At 41.0% G+C, this 21,656-nt stretch overlaps 1 protein-coding gene across 1 annotated transcript in view; it reads left to right on the plus strand.

Annotated features, from left to right (window-relative positions):
* The window catches only part of LOC308110400 (voltage-dependent T-type calcium channel subunit alpha-1I-like), a gene marked incomplete at its 3' end in the record, with an annotated part of 220,532 nt that overhangs the window by 20,221 nt on the left and 178,655 nt on the right, over positions 1 to 21,656 (plus strand). The window lies entirely within an intron of this gene.

The raw sequence follows: 21,656 nt of genomic DNA on the forward strand, positions 1-21,656 counted from the left end.
TTTCAGATTGAGCCCAGTGGGTAAATGTGTATCTGCATGCACACCACACCACTGGATCATAACCAGGTCCTTTTACCATTGTTTTAACTCGTCCTCCAACAGCTTCCTTGAGTGACTTTATATGCTGTCTTATATTGCAAACTGTATAAAGACTAAGATGGCTGGGCCAAGTCGGAAGGCTTGCCTACAGGTACTTCGGTAGAAATGCTAGCACCACTTCATAACCTCAAGACTGGTGTTTTGTCTCATTTGGCATATATTTAAAGAAAATATTGATTTACAATAAACTACAATATTGTATTGTACCTTCAAAGACCATGTCCAGCAACAAATCACCCAACTTTTTACAGGCCTATACATGAAACGTGTAGACATCCTGCTTAACACTAATGCCTGTTTTCAAGTTGGCGAACACAGTTTTTGAAGTAATTTAGGAGGATAAAAAAATAAGACAAAAGGAGAAACAAGGGTCATAAATGCAAATCAGCTGCTTATCATGCACTTGAGTAATATGAACATGGAGTAACTTAAAAAATTACTGCGGCTACAGGTTTTATACTCCTACACACTTTCAAATTAACTTTGCAAGGAAAAAAAGGCATAGTGTATCAAAGGATATAGAATCATAGATGTGTATACGAGTGAAAAAAGACATTATTAACATAAAATAATGGCTTGATTTTGAGGGTTTCTGCTGCAGTGACGTCGATTTACGACCAGTCGAACTCAGTTTCATTTTCACATGCATCTTGTAGATGCACTGGGACATATCCTGTGACCTGGGGTCATTGGGCGTTTCAGGTATTTCAACATCGGGCACCTTCGCCCATGTAACCCGACCAGGGTTGATCAGATGGCAGCCTGTGTCCCAGCAGTGTTTGTCCATGGGTCTGCCCTCTTGATCTACAGCCACCTTGTGGCTTTCTCTGCAGATTCAGTTGCAGACCTGATAGCCTTCCTCTTTACTTCCTGAGCAGCGTGAGCCCTTTGCGGAGAGACCACCCTGCAAATCCTTGGCTTCATGCCTGCAGTGGTTCTCAGTGGGTTTTCCAGCCTTACCTCCTTCACTTGTCTCCCAGCTCCTGGTACTTGGTATGCTTCCTATTATTGGCCTTGTCCTTGTTCTCTTCCCAAGGCACTATGACTTCCAGAATGATCAACTGCTTGGTGGAATCAGACAGCTGGGTTGGTGTTTTGCAAGCTGGGTTCTCAGTCGGTGGCAGAGGTAAAGAGGCCAGACGTTGCCCGAGGTTGTGAGTTAAGCTTCCCTCTGGCTCTGTGGAAGAGTCAATGAAAGAATGTCATTCGCTAAATCGCGAGAAAATCATGTTAATACTTTGCAGTTTCATAATTTCTAATGTTTTAATGCTTATTTTTTACACCCAAGAAACAAGTTTGGTGTTGTGTTAAAACTTGAAAGAGTATTTCTGTGTAACCAACAGGCAGTTTCTGTTTCAACCATTCCATTTTAAGCACCTGCTTCCATGCTGATCCCTCATATGCAACAAATTGAAACGCAGCTACTATGTAGCTTGAGATACAGTAGCTTGTCAGTCTGATTGGACTACAGTGGTGAGACTTTTTCCACATTTACATCTGTAAGCTTTGGCCATCATGGCCCCTTCTTGTCCTTAAGCTATGTTTAATAGATACTGACCACTTCAGACGAGGAATACCTACAAGAGCTGCATTTTTGGAGATGCTCTCACCCAGTCATCAAGCCGGTACACATCTGCTTTATGTACAAAATGCTCCCTTACCGCCAAATATATCCTAGTAATTAACAGGTGGCTTGAAGAAGACGTAATTGATCGAATTGACTCCACTTGTCATTGGTCTTTAAATGATAGCTGATCAATGTGTCAGTCTGTATATTCTAAAAGCCTGTTATTAGGCATTTAGAACCATCAAAGCAGCAGATCAGTATTTCATCCTGCTGTAATCTCTCCCTTGCCATGAGTCAGTTATAATACACTGGTATTATGTTAAACGTTTCACAATTGACCTTAGAGCTGTATTAACCCATTAAAGTCTGGCACAGTGTCAAGGTTTGTGCTACAAAGCTACAAAAAATGTGTTATTTTAAAGAGCCCCGAAGCGCTCATGATTCCTGTAGGGAAAAGGCAGTAGTGAGATGAGCTTAACTCGTAAAGGTCCTGTGTACACTACAAAGTTTTCAAGAGAAAACAGCGTAAACACTAGTATGCTAGGCTAAGACCTCAAATTGATTTATTCATCTCGCCCTAGACTCTTTAGAGGCTGAAGCATACTTTCACCAACTTTAGCTGAAGGGTTGAGAACAGGTTGAACAAATTGTTCATCAATAAATCGATCACATTTGGCGGGCCCTCTCATTCATTAGTCTTATTATTTCCTTTTGCCGTTATTGACTCAAGACCTTTGCTCATCGTTTTGTGCAACATTAATTATAAGGACCTACAAAAGTGATACCCTTCATACATGAATTATATGTCAATATGTCAAACTTGTCAGCCAAAGGTGCGGGAAAGATTATTAGGTTATATTTTGTTTATCAAATACGGTTGTTAAAGAGTGTCTGTGGCTCAGTTAGTAGAACACGTTCCACTTTGATCATCACACACACATTTGGCAACAGCAATTTCATCTGCGGTTTGAGCTGATGCTTCTTATAGCATGTTGCCCCTCTGCCTGCACTGCTGTACTTGAGCCAAACATTGAACCCCCAACTTGATCCCAGTTGTTTGCAACCACCCTACATGGCAGCCGTCTATTGGTGTATGAGTGTGAGAATCATGGTGTGATTAAACGGGTGAATGTGACTAACCATGAAATCGACATTTCTCCTCTAAATGCTATTTTATTTCTCAAAACCTTCATAAAATCTACCTGTCATTGTCTTCTATCATCGCTATTCCACTGAACGATTTGTTCCTGAACAGAAATCACTATTCATTTGAAGGGTCAACCTCTCTACACTTAACCATTCTGTTACACACTGTATATAAGTCTTGCTTAGTTAGAGTCGGCGCAAGCAATGACACGGACAAATGAAAAGACCTAATAAAATGTCTGAGAGTGGAACAGTGCAAAAGTACTTTTTAGTTTAATGAACATGATTCTCAGTGGTGTGAGCGAAGGGCGAGATGTGTGGCAGTGGGCAAAGGATAGGAAATTAAGCTTAAATTGGTAACACAGGAGAAAAGCTTATTCAGTCTAATTTATTCAAGGGTAATGGTCCTATCTTTACACTCAGGAATATTACACTGATTCTGACTGCAGCTCATTTGGTCTCTAGCCTATATTTTATAATGCAGGTTAACTGGGTGGCAAATCTAGATAAATGTGTCTGACTCTTTCATGGTATCCGAGTCACTGAGTTTCAGCTACATAATTGACTTATTAGATATTTCATTCAAGAAGCATAGTTAGAAAATTATGAAAAATAGGGATGTCCCTATCAAGGTTTATATCAATTCAATTTTATTTATTTAGCTGCAACACAGTCATTTCAAGGCACTTTTAGAGAGAAAAACCCAACAATTCCATATCAGCAAGTAGAGGAGATGGATGAGAAGAAAAAGTATTTTTTAACAAGAAGAAACCTGCAGAACCTGCTTTTCTGGTTGGGCATAGAAGAAAAGAAAATGATAGGACAGACAGACCCTGGTTTCTGGTAGGGGTATAGATTGTTGGGAAGGATTCAAAGGTTTTGGTTGTTCAATCAGACCGATTTTGCCATTGACTTGATCCTGAAGGCCCTGTTTCAAAACTTCGAAATCGTTGCGGTATGACAGAAGGTTTAAATTGATAAAATGCATTTGATCTGATTGAACTACAGACACACTCAAGAGATAACAAGCATTTAGAGAGTGGAGAGAAAACAGAGTCCTTACGGTGGATGCTCGGGGGGGGGGGGTTAATACCAACTTGGATATGTAAAATTGTCATGCCTTATTACATTTTGGCCTCGTGCAGGCAGAGGGATTTTGTGATTGTAGTGTGCCAGCCATCAAGGACAAGCAGTGCTTCAGTCTGAGGAAGACAAAAACAATGAGAAGAGGATTAAAAGAGAAAGGGTGATAGTTTCAGGTCTAACATTGCCAGTCCATTAATATTTATCAGTATTGTCCCGGAGGCTGATCCTTGGGTTTGCGTTAGTTATCCTCCAATGAAACCAATAAAAAGTACACAAAAGACAGCAAATATTAGTTTTGGGGAATTTTTGTCCGGTCCTGCCCCATAAAATACCACATACCAGATATCTATTCTATCCATGATTATCATGATCCATGATGGGGTACTAAAGCTCAGCAAAAAAAATATTCTCATGACGCTCATTCTCTTTTTTTAGAGTCTTCACACGCCTTATCACATCTTCATGGATCAGTTTGAACATATTTTTGGCTTACACAATTAATGTCCTCTATGGTTTAGCCTCACTCATTGAATGCTGAACATATTTTGACCATTTTTTCCATGGACACGATCAATAATTCTGTAGTGGCGTCAATAACTCTCCAGGCCTTCGGATGGATGATATTGATTGAGGATATGAGGAATTTTTTTCAGCGTTCTCAACTTTTGTCAGGAAATTATTGAGCTTTGTCTAGACTGTCTGAGTGAACTCTTCAGAATCTTATATCTTCCTCTTCTTTCCTTCCCGTGATGGATATCGATTAACTGTCATTCAAATATGGTTGCATTAAAAGCTTAAAACGAGTGACGGACAGAATCTTAACATTCAATGCCCCATTTACACAACAATGTATTCAAGTGAAAATAGAAAACTTTTGTTGCATTTTTGAGTGCTCAGAGACACTGACAAATGCAGCTTTTTGGAAACGCTGCTACTGAGCATGTGCAGCACTGGTGTAGTAAATAGTGTTTCTGCTCATGTACGCGTAAATGGCCATTAACGATATATAATAGCATGGACAGACAACAGCAATGAATTGCTATTAACAGCGTTTCAGGAATGTTTTTCCTCTGTTTCACAAAGACGGAATTGAAATGTTTTTGAAAAGTTCCACCTTTGGAGTGGTTTTAAAAAGTTGCGTTTTAAGTGGCTCTAAACATTATTGTATGGGCTAACACAGAAAACGCAACGGAAACGTTCGGTTTTCACTTGAAAACCTTGCCATGTGAACGGGGCCTCACTTGTGGCACTTCGTGTGTGAGCTGTCACAACCTTTTTGACACCTTAAATATGTATTTTTAACTCCCTGTGAGTCGTACCCTCACTCCAGCGCTTCCTGTGCACTGCATACTGCTGCCATGCTCTTGCTGTCATGTATCGCTGCTCGACCTTCATGCTGCTCACTGCCAATACACATTACTGTCAGAACCGGAATCGCCCACTGAGCCTGCGAGTGCTGAAATAACACACGGTCGCCCGTGGAGCGATGGCTAGAAAGTACGCCTTGTGCATGCGGTAGGTGAGGGGTCAGCGGAGGTGATTGGGAGCCTTCAAAGAATTGCAAAACCTTTAATTAGCACAGCAGGCATTATGCAGTGGTTTAGGATGTGGGTGTACGTATGCGTACGAGTATATCAGCTTTGCTGGCGTGATTTTCCTTTTTCCTTCCTCCTTTATCCTTACATCCCCTATTTTTGCTTCCCTCCACCGTGCAGCCGTCCGTGTCGCCATGGTGATGTATAGACGTCAGGTGGTCTGACCTGTGCTGGCTGTGAGTTCGCTCAGACTGTGTGTGTGTGTGTGTGTGTGTGTGTGTGTGCACGCGTGCGTGTTTTGACCACTGCCAGGCTATCCACAAAGTATTTAACAATGATGTCTGAGTTCCCCAAGAAGTTTGTTTTTAACTGCAGGTGTTGATCAAAATTCTGATAACGTTCACGCACGCAAGCATGCACGCTTGTGATTTCTATTTAAGACTTGAGGTGATGGGAAAATCCAACTTCTGCTCTATTACTTGTTCTCATTCTTTAACTTGTTCTTGAACTTCTCTCATTCTGATGACTTTTAATCTGATAAGTCTACAGTGGCACTGAAAATGTACTCTACAATCTTTCCTGGAAATCAATAGAATCAAAAGACAAGAAGCTGATTATTAATATCTGTTTAACATCATTCTGAGCAGGAAGATGTCAAAGCAATGGAGGGCAATTACTTGCTGATTCAGACACACAAAAAAATCATCTCCATCTTGTTCTGAATTGGACATTTTTGAGCCATAAAGTTGGCTTATGTCATTTTCTTCATGTCAGTTTCATGTGGACCAAACCAAATTGTAAACTGGTACATTATCTTGAGTTTGATCAGTGTTCTGCCTTGCTCTTCATGTAGGTATGACACACTTCCTTTATCCTGTTTGAACCACATTTTCTTTTTCTGCAACATCACTTCACAATAAATCAAGCGCATCACGCATCATTTTGGGGCTTTAATGTAAGAGAACAGTTGATAGAGCAGGTCGCCTTTCAATCGCAAGGTTGCAGTTTTATCTCATATCGCCTCCTGTCTATATGTCCAAGCGTCCTTCAGAAAGACACCGAACACCAAATTGCTCCCAGTAGTGTTGGGATATAGATTGACCACCTCGCATGGCAGCCCAATGCTGTGAGAGTGAAAGTGACTAACAATGTAAAGTGCTTTGGGGGCGTCTGGTGTGTCGGGAGACGGCTCTATAAGTGATGTCCATTTCTGATATTAGTCACACTGTTGCACCGAGCCAAACACAGCACATATTACCCTGTTCGTAGTGTTTTTGTTGATAGTTTGTAAAGTTAATAGGCAAATCTTAAATGAGACATCATCATAGTTTTGGTAGCAAATGAGCATATTCAGCTCAGTTTTTTTGAGTATGGAAGTCAGTCGGTCTAAACAGGGCCTAAGTCAGGTTAGTATTCTGCTCAACAAGGGAACATATTCCCTGTGATTGCTCAAAAGTGATTTGCACTGATTATTTTTATTTTTTTATCTAATTTTATTTATTTATTTTCATATATCAAAGCAGCAATTGTTCCATGACAGGGAAAGTGCTGACTTGTTTGTTTTTTCAAGACTGATTCTTGCTTTTTCCTCTGTTGTCCTTGTAGTTAACAAACTACACTTGGGAGCTCCCTGAAGTGTTGGCTGAGACAGTTTGTCTTGTACAATACAGATGGCTGGTAAATAATCAGTGTTAGTCCAAACATGGTGGTGCAATTAGTCAGCATGTGTAAAAGGGGTGGGGTAGGGGGGGCTCTCTCTATCACCCTCTCTACTAGGTCCAGATTGTTGCATTGCTGCTTATTACTTTGTTTTTCACTTTTGTTTGTAGCTTTGAGTGTTTCTCATTTCTTCAAAAATCCCCACGCTTATTAAACAGAGGTGCCGATTAGACTCTGAGTTTCTTAAAAGACCCTTATGAATCACTTTTTCTAAAGCTGATTCAGTTGGCTCAGCAGTTCATCCGAGCTAGATCAATACTAAATGTGTGCCCTGTTAAGGAGTATTGTTGTAGAGTTTGCCTCCTTTCGGACATTATACAGCTTTTGCAATTCCATAATGAAAAGTCAGAAATGAAAGACACGCAGTTTGAATGAGATGAAAGAATGTGGGCCGAGGTAATAAAGGAAAGAGGAGTGAAAATAGAGCGACTGAAATTGGAAAGCATGTTAGCCACTGTTGACCGCCGGTAGAGGGAGAAAAATGAGCGGTGTGCAGAGGTTTGCTGTTACTCAAGTGTTTTGCCCAAAACAGAGTCAGACATATTTTCCACATTGCTTGATCGTGTGGCAGAGGGGAAGAGGGTGAGGGCTCTTGCACTGTTTGCACTTACTGTTGATCAGGCCGAGGTCAAAGGTGCAGTTCTGATGAAGATAAATTGTTTCGTAGGTTGCAACAGTTTGGGAACTCACAGAAAAAAGAGACACAAACATATTGAGTTTGCATGGCACTTTGAAAAAACAATATGGGTAAGCGAAATAAGACCCCGTTTACATGATGCTTCAAGTGAAAATGAACGTTTTGGGGTTTCAGTTTCAGCAAAGTTGCGCGTTTACATGACGTTTTGAAAACGATATAGATTGCATGGAAATGACAAAATTCTTCAAACAATGTAGTTACCAGGCTACGAGTTGGTGGTGTTGTTTGTTTTGTAATGAAACAACACACACATGCTTGCAGAGAACAGCACGCTATAAACTATAAAAATGGCGAGAACATGGACGATCATGTGGACAGACTGAAGAAGTTGGATTGCGATTACTTTTAATTCTCAACTTAAAAAAACAAAAAAACAACAGAATATGGCTTGGGGGTCATGGCTCATATTGTTAATATTATCCAAGTAATTACACATCTGCAGAAGAACTGTTACTATGGCCGTGGTGCACATGTGCATTATCAACATGTCTGAAAAGTTGTGTTTTTCCCCATTTACACAGCGACAAAGCCGGAGCATTTTTAAAATGTTCCACCTTGGGAGCTGTATCCAAAAAGTTGCATTTTAAGTGGCTCAGAGTTCCAATTATGTGTAAACAGACACCCAAAACACAACACAATTTTTGCATTTTTAGGTGAAATCGTTGTTGTGTAAACAGGGATTATTAGTTGGGGGAAAGGTGGGTATTTTTCAAGTACAATTTTAAAAACATGGCAATATCTGATTAGATTTGAGTTTAACCATGATTTAATTTTCCTTTAATTGTATTTAAGAAAATGATTCAAGAACAAGTTGTGTCTATTTTCTATATAATTACTTCCATCAGAAATTATGGTTCAGAGAAGAAAATCTTTGTATTAATTTTCCATAAACTATAGAAAAAAGTTATTTCTTTCTAGTATGTGCATGTTAATTCAATGAAGAACATATTTATAGTTGATTGTGCTGGGGGGGGGGGGGGGGGGGGGTAAAGAGTTTATGTATGACAGACTTACATAAAACCATTTTACCCAAGTTTGCTAAATGACAGTCATTAGTCTGTCATTAACACTCGCCTCCATTGATTGCTATCTGCACGGCACTATCTTTGGATCCCTGCTGACTGGCATGTGTGACAGTGTAAATGTGTTTTCTGCGTACATCCGTGCGTGCATGTTACACTGTGAACTGGAATTAGCGTTTGGACCGAGGAAGCCTCTCATCCACGCTGAGAGTGATGCTTCTCCCCACAGACGCCACACTTTGTTCCTCTTGTTAAGATAATGAATATTAATGTGTCACCTTGTTATGCCTCAGCCAAATTAGAATGATACCAAACAATGCAAAAACTCCTGCACACTTTATGTCGCTCACGCAGACAACCTCCGGCTAATTGATCTTCATACATGACGTGATACCAAAATACAGAAACACCGGGACAGGAACCATATTGAAAATGGATTCTGACGATGAGATGGAGAGTGATGGAAATAGTTTTGAGAGTAACAAAGTATTTTTCCTATTTCGGAATAATGTAGGCGAGGCATTTGGATGCATGGGTTGTGAAAACATTGTAACTGCTGACACCATGGGACACTTCGCTATAGAGCTGGAGGTATAATGAGGTAAACAATGAACCAAGCATACTGATGTTGAGAAAAGAAAACAAACAACTCATTCTAAAGGGACATTGAAAAAGAAAAATAGCATTATTATCCAAACTGTGGAAGCATTCGAGAGTTTACAGACTGGCTGAGTCAGCCTCGTGCACTTATCAGATACACACTTCAGTTGTCTGCAAAGAATAATATTGTACAGCAGATTACATGGTGACAACCTCATATCCAGGTTGACGTTTTTAAAGTCAAATATGCTAATACACGGGTTGCATAGCACGAAGCAGATAATAGAATGCTCATTTGTTACTGATGTACTTTTAAAGTTGTCTGTTTATGCAATATAGATTTTGCTTGCAGTTAACCTGGGATTGCCAGATATGACATTTCCCAGCTCAAACACCAGATGAATCATAATCCATCTCAATAGAAACCAGCCAACATCTCAACTTATTTCAGAACATACCATTAGAACACTGCATAGCCAAGGAAATGAGAGTGCAACCATGCAACCAATATACACCCAATTTGTTTCCAAAGTCAGGACTTCATTGAACCACCGTGAAGTTGTTCAATATCGATGTGAAATACATTGACCCAAATAACTAACTAAACATATGCAGGGGAGCTTTCAAAAATGTAGCTCTCTCCCACTGTCATGTTCATGTACACACACACACACACACACACACACACACACACACACACACACACACACACACACACACACACACGCACACACACACACACTCAGGATGCATGCTATTGTATATCGACAGATTTCCAGAAATGTATATATTTTTTACTTTAACATTTTTCACAAATAACAAAACATCCCCCTATACACACATAAACTCAAAAGTAGTATATTAGATTGACGACATATTTTCTTATTTTACAACAACCCATTTCAATCAAAGTCCTAAAATGACTCAACATCTTTCCATCTTTATGCAAAAACAAAAGGTTGCAGATTACTGATACCAATAAAATTCACCTATGCTTCCCATACAATACTTGTTAAAAAAACTTGGGTCTCAAAGGTTGGGAACCACTGGTCTAGGTCATGCTGTGCATTACACCTTAGAGACTAGAAACTTCACTCAACCTGGAGCTCACAACTGTAGACTTGTCTTGTATATCAACCCGTAGACTCTTACTTAAGAACATGACATTTAATGTTGGGTCTCTAGATTTTACACTGCCTCAAAGACTTGCCACTTCGGACTTCACCTCTTTTGGAACTGGATTATACACCTTGCAAAACCCCTATAATTTTCCATTTCTTGATACTCTATATTATTTTTACTGATGCCTTTAGTATATTTAGCACAGTATTGGTCAGTTTATTCATCAAAATTAGTTCAGTTACACAAGCCTGGCAGCACTGGCGGATGGAAATAGCTTGTAAACTGTCGTTGTGGGCACAAGAAGAAACCTGCACTCTTAGTGCCTGTATCATATCACCACTACATCACAGAGGGAGAGAAAGATAGCGATGGAAAAAAAGGGATGAAAATAGAGCTAAATAAAAATCACAGAAAATCCCACCAGATGGTCTAAAGAAAGATTCAATTCGCTTTTCTGTGTCTTTTTCTGTCCTACATGCGTGTTCCTATCTGTAATTGCTCAGTGAGGATTTTTGTGTTTCTTCCATCACCTGATTCCTGTTCTAACTGCTGAAAGACAGTCAGTGGCAGCTGTCGGTAATACAGTAGAACTTATCTGTCCCTTTCTATAAATGGACTCTTCCATGCTACTGCAGTTTATCAACCTCCATTCATTGGTATGCGATGATGGACTGCTAAATGATCTCCCAGCACAGTATAATCTCATTGTATTCAGCGTCTCTGAATGTAATGAAGGAGTATTCATGGTGAATACTCCTTCCGTCATTTGAGGGATGCATGTCTTGGCTCCAACAATGTCTTATTTGCCATCGACTCAAACAAACATACTGATAACACACTATCAAACTTAAGTATTGCCTTGCTGGATAAATGACAGCATACGAAGACATTATTTAACAATTTATTTCCCACACATTTTACCCGCCATCAAGATGTCAGATTATGAACTGAGGGAATAAGGGGCCAAACGTGATATTTAAAAGACACACAGAAACCCAAATGCAGCATATGCACACACACCCACACCCACACACACACACACACACACACACACACACACACACACACACACACACACACACACACACACACACACACACACACACACGCACACAATAGAGGGTTCCTAATAAATTTGTCAGCACTGGTTACCACAGCAACGGGGCAGAGCTTGTCTCAAGGAAGCGTATGGTAGAAAGAGTGGGAGACACAGACAGTCAGAGATTTGAGGAGGTGGAAAGTTGAGTAATTCTTATAAAATATGATTTAATACTGATAAAACGTATAATTTATTCAACTCAACTGTGTTTTTGTGCCATGATTGGCTGAGCCCGGGGTGTAACCTGCCACGTTGACCGCAGTGGGGGTGATATCTCTGGATCACCCAGTGGTGCACCCAAGACTGCTGGAATGAGGGATTGTGAATGGTGTTTTACTATGAGCTGCACCTTAGCCTTTGTATTTCTCCTCCTTTTTGCAGCACTGTCATCTTTAAGAATCAGGTAGCAATCACAGTGTTAATGATATACATCACTTGCAAAAGACATGGTCATTTTGACTGTGGAGGTAGGAAGGGGGTCTTTGTTAACCTACCACTTCAGTCTACTGAGGCACAAAATCTGCTCTGGCAGCATTGCAGTGGCAGCCTTGGCAAAAGGCCATGTATTAATGAGGTCTAATAATCTGCTAACGGTGGATACAGAAATCTTGAAAAGTTTACCAAGCAGTGGTCTGTCATCTGCTTACATTTCTCAGGGTTGAATAACTAAAAGGATGTCTCGCTTGTGCAAAGGTTATTCATCCTGCTCGCCATACCCAATGGTTGTCTCCCTCCAAGAAGGGTGTTTTTAATTCAGTAATTACAAATCTTTATATTTTGGATACATTATTTTTAAAGTGCTAGTATGTATTACTTAGATCTTCATCTTTATTGGAATTGCTGTTGAAAAACCTTGACTATATGTCCAATCGGCAATAGGGTTGGTTAGTTGCTTGGTAAGTACCGTCATTTCTGGACTGTTGAGCACACCTGAATATAAGCCGCACCTACCAAATTTAAAAAGAAAAAACTGGAAAAAAATAAAGGTCCAAGTTACACGTTGCACCTGAATGCATCACCGAGGTATTGGCGGCATGACGCTCATTAACCCTTAAAAATCCATTAAAAAAATCATTGTTTAAGCCGCAGCATTCAAAGCGTGTGAAAAAAATAGTGGCTTTTAGTGAGGTAATTATGGTAGTCAGGTTGGTTGTTTGGTTGGTTGCTTTGTTTGTTGTCCAGTCAGGTTGGTTGGTTGGTTGGTTGGGTGTCCAAACACACAAAGTGTTAAATAGAACAAATAGACATAACCCTAGGTTTGTGAGTGTATACATACTTTTAGTTCTTCAACTTTTGACCTGTTGCGCATCTTGATGAATTTCACAGAATGATGGACTGTAGGTATTCTGAGATTTTATGTTGGGGTGGAAGTGTGTGGTGTTTCCATTCACATTGGACAGTGATTGCATTAAAATGCATATGGAAGTTGAACAAGTATAAAGCTTAAGTATCAGTGTGAAGATATTGAAAGGAAGTCAAGTGGACACTGTATTTATGTCCTATTTATGTCAATCAAGCCAATGGTGGTGTACTTAAAACAACATAAGAAAAGTTAGGATAAGATAAGCTATGCCTTCATTCATCTCCCAGTGAAGAAATGCAAACAGTGTCAGAGTTCTACCCGGCTGGATAGAGTGTAGTCCTCTCCTTGCAACCTCCAGGTTTCGAGAGAGTCACACTCTGAATCCGGCATTACAGACATTTAAATCCAGATTTCAGAGGAGGCGGTAGAAGTGATTTACACTCATGTGGCAGCATATCTTCTGTCACATGGCCTCCCACCCTCTGGCATCAACCGTCCAGACAGTTGTATGCAGTCTGTCCCCTAAGTACAGTTCTCCTGATCTGTTCAAAAGGACACGGTCAGTGTTGGTAATCATCAACAGTTCCAGGTGGGGAGTTGCAGATATGAATCCTTAATTCAATTCCAATGATATTGTAAATTTCCATCACACTCCTCAGTCAGCAGTAATTCCAGTAATACTACTACATTACCATGATTAGTGATAAGTTGACAGTGTTTCATACCTTATACCAAATGTCAATTTCATTTTTAAAGTAGTCCAATATCTGGAATGAGGGTTTTAAAGCCCAGAAGGAAGCAGGCTGATGAGCAATTAGAGATTTGTGGAACAAATAAGATTTTTAGTTGTTACAGTCTTTCTCTCTCTCTCTCTCTCGCTCTCGCTCTCGCTCTCGCTCTCGCTCTCGCTCTGTGCGTGTGTGTGTGCTCTGAACTGACAGCTTAGGGAAACAAAAAGCTGACATGAGATGCTGTGAAGCATTACCGTGTGATATCCCATGACATTTGCTGCTGTCCAACAGACACACACAAACTTGCGCACGTATACTGCACCACCCACATATATACCCACCTCCCTTTATGCTTTCAGCTGTACGAGATCGAACACCTCCCGATGGAAAAATTCCAGGAACGAAAAGACCTGCCTCTGAATGGGATTTCGTGTTGGAGGAAGATAGCAAGAGGAGTGAGAGTGGAGAAAGTGATGGGGTGACTGGGTGAAAGATAAATTGGTGAATAAGAAATGAAAATAAGAGGGGGAGACTAAAACCAGCTAAATGTTTTAGTTTGTAGGTGCTCAGACTAGCAGAGTCAACACAGACTTTTGATTGTCAGGCGTCAAGCTTTTTAATGAATTAACTCACTTGCAGATCTTGACAGTTGTCATCACAACAAAAGAGCTTGAAAACCTTCTGAAAAACTATATGTGTTGTTCACAGAAATCTACTGTTGTGGTTTTTTTTATTTTGTTTTTTTATAATTCTTATAGTGACAAATCCTTAGAAACGTTCAATACTTCCAAAACGTGAAAACGCATCTTTTCAGCATTTTCGTTTCACATATACATGGCAATGTTTTCAAAACGATATCTGTTTACACTGAAGTGGCAAAAACACTGAAAACGATGGCGTTAGCATGCCAGGCCACAATTTGGTGCGGTTGGCTTTTATTTTGTCATGAAACCACAAACACATGCGCGCTGAAAACAATACACCACAAACATTAATGATGGAAGTACGCAGACATTTGTATGGACAGGCGAGGGATTTGTTTATATTACTATTCCGGGTGACTTTTACAGATAAAACCACCAAGTGCCAGGATAATATGAACCGGGAGGCATGTCACTCTGGAGGTCGCCATTGTTGTGTGCGTCCACCTACTCACACATGTTCACTCCAGCTGTGGTGCACATGCGCAGTACCAGCGTTTCAGAAAAGTGTATTGAGATGGAATGTTTTCAAAAAGTTTCACCTTGGGAGCCATTTTCACAAAGTTGCATTTTCAGTAGCTCCAAGCACCGTTGTTGTGTAAATTGACACCCCAAACCCAACAAAATGTTTCATTTTCATTTGAAAACCCTAGATCAGGACTCTCCTTGTGACATCATACAGGGATGTTTACCTTTTCATCGCGTGCGTGGGTTGAACAAACAATGTTTATGGTTTATACTTCAACGACTTCAAAAACCACCCGAATGGGATGCAAGTTAAATGTTCCTATCTTCTCAGGATATTATCTCTGGTTTATTAAGAGTGCCAGAGAATATTTGCAAAGTGAAGCTGCGCGACTTTATTGCTCCAAACTTCCAGACGAGCAGCAAACGAAAATAACCTTCCCTTATTCCCTCACGCTCTTTTCTTTTTCCCTTTTCGCTATGCTTTGTGACGATTTACTTCATTTGAACGTCGATCGGTTGCCATAGAAACCGGAGGTCGTTTGCCTCCTGCGTGTCTCTTTGGAAACAATAAAAACAAGGGAGGGGAGGCGTGAGAGAGAAAAAGGCAGAGAGACATTGGGAGCGGGCTGAGGCGCGGTGACGCCACGCAGCGCTGTATTAAGAATTCATTTAGCCCCTGCTGCCGCACACTTTCAGCCTCCCAGCTCTCCCCGGCTCTGTCACGCTGATGCTCTCAGCTCATCCAAATCTTAGGGGTAATGGTCTCCAGTGCCGTCGAGTTTCATCTGGCCTTTAAGAAATCTGAAGATTTGTTTCCTGCCAGCTCTGCGATGTTCTGACTCAATCTTTTCCTGGAGCTCCAACTCGAACTGTGTTGTACTTTGACTCTGTTGGTGTGAAATAATGCAACAACACGGTTCTGTTCAGGGTTTTAGGACTTAAATAGGTCAATAATATCAGTTAATCTTTAATGCTGTTTTAAAATAGTTTCATGTTGTTGTTTTTTAACAGAGCAAATACAACTTATGTGAATACATTTTCATGTCAGATTGTCTCAAATGTTCGTAGGCGTCATGCACTCCAACAACTGATAAAGACAGTGATGCTGATGTCAAATTACGAGCACAATGCAATACCTGTTGAAGGGCACTCTCCAACAGTAATGCCGGTAACACGTTAATTATTAACCCTCCCTGCTTTACCTCACCTTACTTCACTCCACAATAGGGAACAGTGGGGCGGTGCCTAGGGTGTGGGGTTCAGGCTACTTAACTGCGGTCTGGGTCTTCCCCCGACTTTGCACCACCCACGATTTTAATCTTGAGTGGCTAAGCCGCTTTCAGGGTTCTGCCACTTGGCAGCGGTAGAACGCCCGGACCCCCCAATTTTAAACCGTACCCTCGACACACACATTGCATCCACTTCTACAAAACACAAAGACAACATGAAAATGACATTATTTTCAACTTTTCTGCCATTTCCGTGTAAATCGACATTGTTTTTTCTGTAAACACAAAACTTTTCTGAAGTAAAACTCAAAATCGATGCATTTCCAATTGAAGCATTGTGCAAACAGGGCCTTATACATTAACCAGCCTAAGTTAAATGCAAGAGTGCTGTCATATCCCGCACCTGGGATTCCTAATTTAATTGAAAAAGCTTTGAATACTGAAGAAAAAAAAATTTAAACATTCAGGAGGTAACATCACTTCTGTAAAACAATTTCTGGATTAATCTCTTTCCAACAGCTTCTCTGTAATAGAGTACTGTGCTTTGAATTCCACATCATTTCCCTTCCAATTGCAGTGTTGACGTGCTGTATGTGTGCATGTGTCTGTAAGGGAGGAAGAGAGAGCCTCCAAGGCACCTACACTAATTGACTCATTTTTCAGAAGTGGCAGGAGACAGACAGACACTTGCACATTGTTAAAGGCAGCTCATGTTTAGGCATCCTGCATGAGAGGGTAGAAGGAAAGTCAAGTGCTCCAGCAACTTACGGTGGCTGTTTTGTAAACGGATGCTTCTGGAAGTGGAAATAACCCTGAGATAATCCTTATAGCATGAGCCCCAACGGCTGTCATCATTACTTAGGCTCGGGGAAATAAAAAAGCGCTGACCTGCAGTTTTACCCAACCATACTATTAACATTAAAGCATGGATGTGCTTGGAAAACATTTGCTTTCCAATTGGTGTGTTCACAGGCACAGCCTGGAGGGTCTCACTGTAACTCAGTGATATCTCTGTCCTCATTAGGAGGGGCCAGCAGAAGAATGGGAAAAAAGCTGAAGAGGCAAAACAGTGTTTCCCTACAAGAAATCAATTGAATATGTATAATTTTATTACATGGCAATGATTTAAACTTGAAACCCAAAACTTCCGTTGTGTTTTTGGTGTCCGTTCACTAGGGGCCGATGGGGCCGATCCGATCCAGTATTGATATCGGGTTCAGATACCAACGTAATTCACTGATCGGAAATTTCTCCACAAGTGTTTCCCTGCTGCTCTGCTCGCTGGCTGTAAAATGTGGATTGGATTTCCTGAATGGAGGCGGGTCTCAATGAGTAATCAGTCAGGAAATCCATTCCACGGTTTGCAGCCCGCAAGCAGGCGAGGGAAGTAGCACTGTGCTATCTAACTTTTCATGACAACATGTCGCTATTTGGACGTATTTTACGTTTCAAAACACCGCAAAGCAACATAGAAGCATGCAATGTTTGCAAAGCCGTTGGACAGCGAGGCGGCCACTCTGCAGCCGGACATCACCGTTTTAGAACACCAGCTCGCCGAGGAGAACAGCGCTGACCGCGGCATCAAAACAATGAAAAGCAGCTCCTCCACGCTGTAGCAGGCGATTCCGACCTCCGTGAAGCTGCGTCCTACTCCACTCAAAACTCCCTGAAAATTGTCCCAGTCGTTTGTGCTGCGTTAATGCTGGAAACATTCTGTTGGTACTCCATTGCTAAATAATTTCCTCAGGGATTAATAAAGTGACCCTGAGGTTTTAAAGCTAGAACTAGTTTATTATGAGATGATGACGTCACACAGACCCCCACACTGTCCAAACTGAACAAAAATAATTTGTACTGCTTCCTTTTCTGATCTTATACTAACCTCACATTGCCTTTTGAGAGAATACATGCATACATTTGTACATTTCATACTTACCTGTCGATAGGAGTTTATTACAGCCTCATATAACAATAATGATAATATTAAAGCAAACGGAACTCTGGTATCGGAATAGTATCGGTATCGGCAGATATCCAAATTCGGGGAACAGATCGGAAGTGAAAAAAATGTGGATCGGTGCATCCCTACTGTTCACACGACAATGATGCCTGAAGCCACTGAAAATGCAACTTCTTGAAAACGTATCCCAAGGTGGAACTTTTTGAAAAAGCTCAGGATCCAGGAAAACTAAACTTTCTAGAAATGCGTAGAGGGCGGATGTGCTGCTTCTGTACATGCATACCCATGGCCTTTCGTTCTTCTGTACATGTATGGGTAGATGGACAGCAACAACAATAGTGGCCTCCAGAGTGTCGCAACTCCCAGCCCATATTCTCCTCAGACTTGATAGATTTATACTTGAGAGTCACCGGAATGGCAACCCAACTTCGTCTGTCCATACAACTGTCTGTGTACTGGCCATTGTTTATGTTTATAGTATATTGTTTTCTGCTCTCATGTGCATGGCGTCATTACAAAAACATCTGGCAGCGTCACCTAATGAGCATGGTCATTACATGCTCATTAGGTGTAAATGGACAATGCTGTCAAAACATTGCTCTGTAACAATGCAACTTTTCTGAAATGAAAATGCCAAAATAGTGCACTTTCACTTGAAACATTGTCGTGTAAATGGTTTTCAAATAGATTTCATAGCATTGAAAATATATTATATCTACCAGATATCCAATGGAGTAGTAGACCCTTGAGAAGTGGGTATGTCTTCTGTTGAAGAAGCCCCAAAACGGCATTTGTTAGAAACAGTGGCATGCAACATGACTCTATTTAGTAAAAATGCGTCCATAGCATTTGCTCATTGTCACATAATTTCAGTATGACACATCGGTGAGCAATATTTGCCTCGTCATGACTCGGCCTACAATGCCTCTGATTGGCTCGACAACCCTCATGCCACACAGTAAACACAGACATCAACCAGTCAAATCAGTGAATGCCGTGAGTACTAGCCAATTAGAGGCAGAGTACGGTGGGTCATGGCTTCTTCATCATAGGGAAAATAAATGGCAATCTTCCTCATAGATACTGCAGAGTGGTGCATCAGTGCAGATTTGAAAGTGGGTGTACGCAATGCTGACTGAAAAATAAGCGGGTATACTCGCATATACCCTGGACTACACCAGTGCAGAGACCTCAGGAGACCCAGCTCAAGAGATGCATGGCAGAATCCAAACTCAAAGGTGTCATATAAAGATGGATGATGATGAACCAAAAGCCAAAAAAAAGGGCCTGGAAACACTATTCAAAATGCACACAGAGCAATGTTTCCAACAGTGGTGAAAGATGGCAGCTTTACACAGCATCGTCAATGGCTCCAAGGCATCCATCTTTTCCCGCTAAATCCATGAGGCCACAATGACTATATGGAGATTCAATAATGATCACCAGCTCAATTCCAGGGATCATGGAATGCTGGAGGTTCCGTCTCTCCAGTGGGTCTTGGGTGATGTAGCTAATGGGAAGTAACCAGAAGGCATCGTAATCATTTTCTCCACTGACCTCAACTGCCTCCTCTAATGTGGAGGAGTAATGTCTCTGCTTTTAGTACCTTAGTGATACGACAGTTTGAGTTCCACTGGTTTCCAATCAAGTGAATCTGATCTGAATGCTTGGAAAACCATTAAAGCAGTGTTTCCCAACTTTTTTCTTGGCTGTACCCACTTTATTACCATTGTAAACTTAGGTGATCCCATCACACAAGGAACCTTACAACACACTATATGTGACATATAGTTTCTTTGTTATATTCTGTAACAATGTTTTACTGTTACATCATCAGAGATGAACTCTTTGGGTTTACATCCTGTCTATGGGTGTTTAGTGAACTAGTGTTGCTTCAGCTTGCATAGTTTCAAACTTTCAATCTGTAGTTTTCACCACAAAAGATGCACTCAGCTCCAACTCTGTTCATTGCGTCCATGAAGTTGTCATCTATGTAACACTCTTGGTACACTTGCAAATCTGATGAATGATGGATTTATTTTTTTTGACATATCTTGCCTCTTTGTTTTGTTTCCAAAATCTACTGTAGAGCTGTTCCGCTCCTTGGGCCTCATTGTACATGTCATCCTGCAGTACTGAATATTTGTCTTCAGATGCAAACCCATCAGCTGACACACATCGATTCAATGTTTGATTCGATGTCAGACCTAGTGTGCTCCAGTGAGTGTGCGTGTGAGGGGAAGTGTGTGAAAGCATACTTAAGTGTGGGATGGTAAAATGCGAGAGTTTATGGTTTTGAACCTCTTGGTTCATTTTGCACGTGCATATTTGTCCTTTTTTCGTTTTTTTTTGCCTGAACGTGTGTTAAGTGGGTGTTTGTGTGCAAGCCTCTTTCTACGTGTTTATGTGTATGCATGTGTTTTGCCCACTCACAGCCTATCTTTATCCATGCTGTGATATCTACAGTAGCCCATCACTTTGGTAGGAAGGTTCAGCCAGGGCCAGAAGAAACATGTTGAGAAATGAAATGTTTTCCTGGGATTTCTGTCGGTTAGAACTTGAAGTGTGATGCGATCAGAGAAAAATCCACGTCCCCAGTAATTGTCTCTCATTTCTGCTGCTGCAGTCCTGCAGCCTCGTGTGTTATTGGCTGCTGCGGGAGCGTTTCAGCATCCTGTGCTCTATATCCCCAGGGAGGGATTGGACCTCCGGGGCTATTACAGAAAAGGCGTCTTTGCACGCTTGTTAGCCAAGCAGTGCAGTCCCTGCCTCAACACACAGTAAATGCATATTGAATCATTCCACAGCACTCTGGCTTCTCTCTGGTTCTACTTGGTCAGTTGAGACTTCATTAAAACAACTGCTGTTAATATACTTAAACCTTTCTGTCATCAGGTAGTCGTGGCTGGTCTTTGCTGTTGTAACACTGCCACAGCATTTTGACAAGTCGGGGATCTTTTGAAGAGGATGCTCTGAACCGGATGTGATTGTTGCTACATAATGTGCAATTTTAGTAATGTTTTGCTTTGTTTATTCAATGCCAATATGTAAGACATCAATGGCTTAAACTTGGATAAGACATCATGTTCAATGTTGATATGATGATAACTGTTGCCATTTGTGTAAACATGGAAGCACAACGAGGATTTTGGATGTTACGTTCATTACTTTGTGCATTTGTTAGGAAGCCATGTATGACAGCAGCACTCACACTATGGGGCACCATGCGATGGCCATCCTAAGGAACCGTTTACACAACGTTTCAAGTGAAAACATATTGTTTTGCATTTTTGTTTGAGAAAAGTTTCACGTTTACGCAGCGATGTTTCATAAACGACGTCAGTTCACACAAAAATGGTGTAGTTGGCATGTTGGGTCACAGATTGGCGCTTTTGGTCGTTGTTGTAATGAAGCCACACGCACACATTCTGCAGAGAACAATATGCTTAAACACTAACAATGACGAGTACACGGAAACGTTATATTTCCCTCCGTTTCTACAGAGCCGGAGTTCCACCGAAAAGTTCCACCTTTGGAGTAATTTTTCAAACAGTTGTGAAAATGCAACAAAA

Source organism: Lipophrys pholis (genome assembly GCF_963383615.2).
Source record: "Lipophrys pholis genome assembly, chromosome: 5".
NCBI lineage: Eukaryota > Metazoa > Chordata > Actinopteri > Blenniiformes > Blenniidae > Lipophrys > Lipophrys pholis.